General features: G+C 42.9%; 1 long non-coding RNA gene across 1 annotated transcript; it reads right to left on the reverse strand.

Annotated features, from left to right (window-relative positions):
- Window positions 1-979: 979 nt before the first annotated feature.
- Window positions 980-3,317, reverse strand: LOC112845530 (uncharacterized). The gene is made up of 4 exons (XR_003218371.1): window positions 3,088-3,317; window positions 2,612-2,972; window positions 1,813-2,283; window positions 980-1,730 (listed from the first exon to the last, which is right to left on the reverse strand). It is a non-coding gene; the product is annotated as an uncharacterized LOC112845530 (long non-coding RNA).
- Window positions 3,318-7,865: the final 4,548 nt, after the last annotated feature.

Below are 7,865 nucleotides of genomic sequence, written 5' to 3' on the forward strand. Positions count from 1 at the left end.
ATGACATGTAAGCTACTGACTGTAAGCTTTGTTTAAGAGCATGGCACACTTCATTATCAAGCTGCTGCCTACATGATGGTGAGAATGAATGAATGAATAAACTCCCAACTGCTGAACAGACAACGAGTATATCCACTCAACAGCTATAAATGAGCTGTTTGAGGACACCTGGTGGCCACTGTGAGGATGGCAGGTGTAGGCAGAGGACTGGAGATGAGGGAGTGTAGCTGCAGAGGGACTGAGGTGAGCCCGCGGTGAAACTTCATCACACATTTTCATCTATAATAGTGACTCATCATGACAGCAGCATTCAGGCTCCTTTAGTGTCACACTGACTTGAGGCTCAGTCACAAGAATGGAAACACTTTGGAAAAATGACTTCCTGCGGCTGGAAACCCACTCAGTCATCTAACTGGAGGAGACAAACCTAACCACGTGGGGGCGCCACAGTGACACAATGAAGGGCTCAGCTGGCACAGGTGTGACTGACTTAAAGGCAGTAAAGATTGTGTGGGCTGTGTGTCGGTGGCTGTGATGTATTAAACACAGCAGATAAAGACAGGATGCTGAGTTTGTACATTTCTATAAAACAACATGAGATGGGGCAATCATAATGAAGCAGTTCATTTTCATTTGTAGCTTCAAGCTGCTCTTCGTATTTTGTCCACCGGATATCACCAAAGAGCACTGTGGTGTAAAGCTTCCAGCAATTAAGGTTCAAGGTTCTTTATTCGTCACATGCATAGTTACACAAGTATACACACAGTGAAATGTAACCTGACATGCTCCTCGACTTGTACAAAAAGGGGGGGGGAGTAGAACAATTAGACCTCTTTTTAATACAAGCTTCAGAACGCTTAATTTGCAAATTACCAGATTCCACCATGTTCCTGTCATGTGTAAAATGTAAAATAACCCAAACACAGAAGTAAACACAATGAAACTTTATTTTGGCTGATGACAGAGTCCAGAATCTCAGAGTCCATTCAAAGAAACAGCTAAATCCAGCAAACTCAGCAGGAAACACACAAAGACCAACAACAGCACTGAGACAAAGACTGTGTCCAAATTCAGGTGTATGCTGAGGAAATATGAATGATGCTGATTGGATGAGCAAAAACAACCACAAAGCTCAGAAATACATTCAAAGTTCTTCACCGTGACATTTTCAGATAGTTTGTGGACCTGCAGCTACACTACATGAACATCTGTGTGAATCTCATGAATTAAAGGCAAACAAGAAGTTGAATCCAGACTGAGGCTGGTTTCTCACAGAGTCACAACATCAGTTTGTACATTTCTATAAAACAATATGAGAAAGAAAAACTGGTGTGAAATAAACTTCTAGCATTGTCGTGTTTAAATGCAGAAGCTGAGGAAACCAAAGTAGGCTCTGGTGCTGCCGTCTGAGAGACGTCAGTGAGACTTGAGCTGGATCCTTTCTGTGGGAGGAAGCATCCTCTGTACTGAGTCTGTGTTGATGAATGTCTGTGAGTTTACACAGCAGCACTGAGGCTGTTCTGTCTGTTCTCACTGTGATGGAGCAGCTGATGCATGCTGGGTAATGTCAGATAAAAAAGTGTGCGTTGTGTGTTTGTCTGAAGCATCCCAATCCTTTCCAGCAGCTGTTTCCAGCTGTTTGTTGCCCCTCTGCACCTAAGTCTTCTTGTCATGTCTGTGTGTGTCCACCAGGAGACCCCCTTGACTCATTTTCTCTCTGTGACACTTTTCTGCAAAAATGAAGAAGAGTTTTCTCACATATGAAGTCAAATCAAATCTAGGCTGTGTCCAAATTTAGGGGATCCTACCTACCCGGTCCACGTAGAATGGGGCCTCCTATGGCAGGGTAGGATGGAAGTGAGCGGTTGTGAAATTGGACAGGCTTCTACCCTCAAGTCTGCCCTTCCGTGTTTTTCTGGTCGCTAGCGCCACAGCGCAAAAACTTGGAAAATGGACCCAGAAATGTTGCTCTGTTGTCTCCTACAGAGTTACAAGTATTATTCTAGTAGTAATAAAGCATCCATCATCTCCTGCTTGCATATTTCTGAAAACATCTTAGTGGTGTGGCAGCCGTCGAGTGAGCCAGCCCTGCAAACCCGGTGGATGGATGATGCAGTGGACAGTGGGAGGAAGCATCCTAAAGCTCTTTGCAGACCACCCTGTGTGATTCTCCACTCGCAGACCAGAAAAGACAAACCGCAGGTCTCAGTTGCAACATCCCATCCATCCACGTCTGATCTTGCTCCAGCAGATTCAGCAACACAGCCAGAGACTTCCTGTAATCTATTACAGTTGTAAAAGAATCAGTCCAGGAACAGGTCACTCAGGTTAATCACGTGTGAACAACTGTAAATATTGTTCTTCCTTCTTTAAATATTGTTGGTGTATTAAAAATATTCTTATTTAATTGTTATTGTTATTTACTTTGTCATCAAATAAATATCCATGTAAACTTCAGATTTAGTGTTATGTTCATACATGTTACAAATACCTGTTAATAAAATGAGTTTATTGACAATTATTGTTTGTTTTAATCAATTTATTCATAACATAAAACTTTTAAACTAATGCAACACATATAACAATGTAACAAATATATTCAAATAAATACATTTCTCATTTTGGAACTAATCTTTGAAGAAGTGAAAACAGTCTGTCCGTCCTCTCCCTGCTCTCCTCTCCTCAGCCTCTCTTTGCTGCCTCATGTCCTCTCTGATGAGGTCTAGCAGCTCATCATCTCTTTTCCTCTTTCTCCCTGTCGTAGGTGGCTGAGCCGCTTCGTCATCGCTGTCGTTTTGGTCACCCACTGCTGTGCTTGGCCCTGGAGTGTCCTCGGGGAGAGAGGACATTAGGACAGGAGGCTTAATGGAAGGCATCTGTCCTATCACCTCATCCATGAGGGCAAACCAGGGCCAAGTAGCAGCAGTGGGCTTCCCACTGACCCCCTCTCCTGAGCCTGGATACTTGCAATCCTAAAGGCAGAGGAAATCAAAAATGACAGCAGGCAAATAACAACAACTCTTAGTAATTGTACATTTATTAACTTGTGTTCTAAAGAATTGTCTTCTTGATAACACACATACGTACTTTGTATTTTTTCTTTAGGTTATCCCATTTCTTTCAAGCCTGCAAGGGGGTGACTGTCCCCTGCAGGCCCATCTTCTCCAGAATTGTCCTGATCACACACAACAAATAAGATAAGAGAGAAAACCATGGCAACTATGTTAATCCCTAAGCCCAAAGTTTCTACAGCAGAACACAAGAGGAACACCGTCTGGACATCACAGGTTCTCATATGAATATTAATTTTGGAGCGCCGTGTACCACATAAAATCAGTTTGAGGTCAGTAAGCACAACCACAATTCATGCATAAGGCACACTGTCGATTTTTCAGAAAATGAAAGGATTTTAAGTGCAACTTATAGTGCGGAAAATACGGTATTATTATAAATCCAAAAACTTTTTTCACTTCAAATTTATTGGTGAACACTTGAATAAATTTTCCTAAAAAAATGAAATAGTGACATGTTCTACATCCACATCAATCACAATCATAGAAAATGTCAAATAAATGTGCTTGTGTTGTGTCCATGATGATGTTAACAAACAAACTGTGACAGAGCCTCAGACGTGATGAAGAAGCTGAATCAGCAGAAAGAGCAGAGCAGGAAGCAGCATCATCCACACAGGTGTGTCTCAGGTGAGTCCTGCTCCCACACTAAACACATCCACATCATATTAGCATGTGCTAACATGTGCTTCTGCTTTATTTCAGTCTGATATGTTTCCAGTCAATATGTCTGCTGTGTGTCTCTCAGCACTTGCACTAAATCTTGCCGTGTGTCTGTGATACTGCGTGATGCTAACAGACTGTAACGTCAGTGAGTATCTCTGTCACCTACAGCTTCCCCTGTGGAGCTCATTTCAAATGCTCAGGTTTACACTCAGGAACAGGAAATGCTGCGTCTGCAGTTTGTCTCCTTCAAACTAAAGTGTCTCAGACACGTGCAGCACGTGAGCACAAAGATGTTTTTGGTCACGTGGTGGGCACGAGGAGCTCTCAGTGAGTTTGGAGCTGAAACATCTTTGACTCCCAGAGTTCAACTGTGAAAGTGAAACAAGCAAACATGGATATTTAGGAGCCTCAGACGGTGTGATGATGATCATGAACCCAGGAAAGAAACAAAGAGAGAAAAGAACAGATTGGAGATCAGAGCTGAACACACTAGGGATGCACCGATACCGATACTGGTATCGGGTATCGGTGCCGATACTGTAAAATGTGTGCGTACTCGTACTCGTAAAAGTTAACCGATACCATGAACCGATACTCATAATTCCCATGGACTTAAACGCCACGGTAACATAAGGTGTTCACAGTTGATGTTATGTGATGTAACTCTACCCTGAATATAATTTGCCCTGTAATATGTCGCAAGGTAAATACAGGTAATTAGAGCAATCAAAGTGTTACGTTAATCATAAAAGTATTATTTTATGGTATGTAACTCTGAAGGGAGTTAAAATATTTTTCAGAGTTCTAATTTTCTGGAGGCCCGTGAAGGTAGCATAAAACGGGACCTTGCATGGAGAGATGCACGAGGTTAGCTGAACCAAAGTGAGAGACTCGGCTAGTTTTACTGAGGTTAACTTGCACAAAAGAGTGTATGACTAGAAAGCTAACTGTGTGAGAGCTTCACAACAGAGTGTGGGTGAAGTGACTTTTTGTTTCAACGGTCGCACCACCGTCCGTGGAAAACTGTGTTTCCAGCCATGACCGCCGAGGCTAAAGGCTAGCCCGGACTGCTTGGCTGCGCCACGGAGGCAGCTGCTATGGACTGTCGGAGAGCTGGACAGTGACTGGCTAACGCGCTGTAGCAGAGACAGCATCGGGTCCGCAGGGAGTGGATTTAGTGTGGGACTGGTGAACGGCGACCTACCGAGCAACGGAACTGTAAGTCAGACTTTTGCGCTCTTACTGGGGAGAAGAGGATTTTTCTCCATCGTCCGGCGTGAGCAACAAACAGGCCTGCAACAAGTGTGAATGTGAGTGTGTGTGGGGCCCATGTGTGAATATTGTATGTTTAGTGGATTTATATAACGTGTTTTGGAGTGTATATTAGTGAGTCACTTACCAAAAGGTGATAACATAAGTTGGGTTGTTTAATATAATTTCAAAGGGAATTATTTCATTTATACAGTGTATTTCATTTGGTTAAGGAATTGGAATATCATTTGAGTTTAAAAAAGGGATGTGTTGTACAGTATTTGTCTCTGCCCTTACGTTCAGTAAACGTTTCGTTTGTGTTAAAGAGTTGTCTGGGGTAGTTTCTTTACTACTGGTTAAGTTTAACTTGTGTGTGGTAGAAGTATCGGATTTTGTACTCGGTATCGGCAAGTACTCAGATCCAAGTATCGGTATCGGATCGGTTTGAAAAAATTGGTATCGTTGCATCCCTAGAACACACACTTTTTTAAAAGCAGGCAGGTGTGGCAGCACGAGGTGGAAATAAAGTAAATGTGCTTCACAGTTTAAAAAGACAACGCCACCCTGGGAATTTCACCCAGAGAATACTGGAGGTAACACTAATCACCAAGAAGGCAGTTAGGTTTGTTATACTCAGTACAGAGACGAGGTTCAATGATAAAATAAGTTAACAATTTATTAATTAAAACAACGTATAAAAGCACAGTCATAAATATCAGTGTACAAATATGCTTAAGGTATCCAGAGCCGAGGCTTACCAGTGGAGGGGCAGGGATGCCACACACGAACTCAAAAAAAAAAAAAAAAGAGAAAGGAAAAACACACCAAGACACAAGTGCAGCACACTATCACACACTCACGCTAATAAACTAAGAAAAGGCAGGTGTGTACACAGAGGATCCCACCACCAAGGCACCCTAGTCTCCTCCACGTCGGTACTCCGCATCTGAATAAAAGAAACAAAGAAAATTTAATATATTACAACAAAACTAATATTCACACGCTGGGGATAGCCCAACTGCAGGAACACACTGGTGATCTACAGCTAGAAAAAGGACCTCCTACCAGTGGCGTAACAAAAACCCAAACTACAAATCAAAAAAAAAAAAAAAAAAAAAAAAAAAAAAAAAAAAAAAAAAAAAAAAGAACATACACCCTAAATAAAACTTTAAAATATGGAGCAGACGGAATCGCCGTATTACTCCAACTGGCCGTCTGCCCGACTATAAGTTAATCTTCCAGTCAGTCAATCAACATGCACGCCAGCCGACTCGCGTGGCATGCATATGGCCGTTGTCCACGCCGACGTCCACTTTAAAGGCTGGCAACAGTAGGAAAGAAACCTCGCAGCCGGAACAGACGGTAAAAAACAAAGCAAAACAAAGCAAAGCAAAACAAAGCAGCAGCACTTCAGTTCGCGTAGCGTGGCGTAAAACTAAGGCCCACACTTCCTGCAAAGCATAATAAGTAATTACCATAAAAGAACAATAAAAAGAGGCGGAGATCGTAACAAAATTGAATTACGTACCGAGTAAGCCGCGTCATAAAACATGAGCAGAAAGGCTCAACGGAGGCTTCTACAGCTACGACCCACAAACAATATCTGTTTACCACCAAGTAAGGTAATGTACGCACTACAATGAGTAAACACCTACCAGCTGCGATGGAGGCTTCAGAAGTGTAACCCGCAAATGATCTTGGCAACACCAAAGGGAAGTCAGGTGACCAAAGGGGAGATCACAGGTAAGCGATCCAGGAACGCTCAAATGGCCACTATTTATACTAGCGCCCCCTAATGCGCCAGGCTGAAAGTGGGTTGAACCGAGGAATAACATTCATCCTGCCACACAGGAGCCGTGAGGACGAGCACGGATTCATTCATTCATATCTGCACTGTGATCTGAACTCTATCTCCCTCTCTTTCTAATCTCATGTCTGAAGGTGAGAAGGACACCGTCTCCCTAACAGAAAAGCTTCTCCACCCACACAGCTGAAGAAGAAGAAGATATTTACAGTGTGTACAATGGCATCACTCTTCCACACACAGACAATCACTTGTTGATGCAGCGTGGTCCAGCTGGGAGTAAGGAGGTAGGAAAGCTGAGCCAGTGTTCCCGCTTTAAAGAAGGCACCTTCAGCCAATCACTGACTCCACCCACAACTCAGCATAGTGACAAATACTCAGTACAGGCTAAACAGCACCACCCTCAGGCCAACATGGAGAAAAACATTCCCACTGAAACAAGACAAATGATGATCCGGGCTCCAAACATTCATATCCAACACATGTAAAGCCTTCAAACGTCATCTGCTAATGTTTCTGTTTATTCTATGATTATTTTAAAATGAGCTCACAGCCACCTGTCGTCCTGCTGAGCTCCACCAAGGGGCCACTTTAAGGACCTGTCAGATAATCTTATTAGTCAATCATTATCTTATCATTTTACAATTCTCTTTAAACTTTCAGCAACAGCCGTTTAACTTCAGTGATCCTCAGAATGTCTTTGATATCCAGGAGTTTTACCCACGTCCAGTGAAAAATGACAATCTGGACAAATGAAAAAATCCACACTTTTTCTTCTTTGAGTCAGTTCCTGAAGAGGGTCTTATATCTGCCAGACTCCCAGAAACTCAGTGTGTTCAAGAGTGAGCTGACAGTCAGAGTTCCTTCAGTCTCAGCGTGATCCAACCATATTAGTGTGAACAGCATCACAGAGGATTCAGCTGCTTTAAATGGGACAGTGTGAGTAAATAACAGGGACTAGAAAGAGAGAGCAGAGTTCTCCTCAGTAACACCAGGATACCTGACCCCCTCTGAGTCTCGCTTCCCCGCCTCCATCATTTAGTGACGGCCTTCTCTACCATGTCTGTGCCGAG

This window comes from Oreochromis niloticus, unplaced genomic scaffold (genome assembly GCF_001858045.2).
Source record: "Oreochromis niloticus isolate F11D_XX unplaced genomic scaffold, O_niloticus_UMD_NMBU tig00007768_pilon, whole genome shotgun sequence".
Taxonomy (NCBI): domain Eukaryota; kingdom Metazoa; phylum Chordata; class Actinopteri; order Cichliformes; family Cichlidae; genus Oreochromis; species Oreochromis niloticus.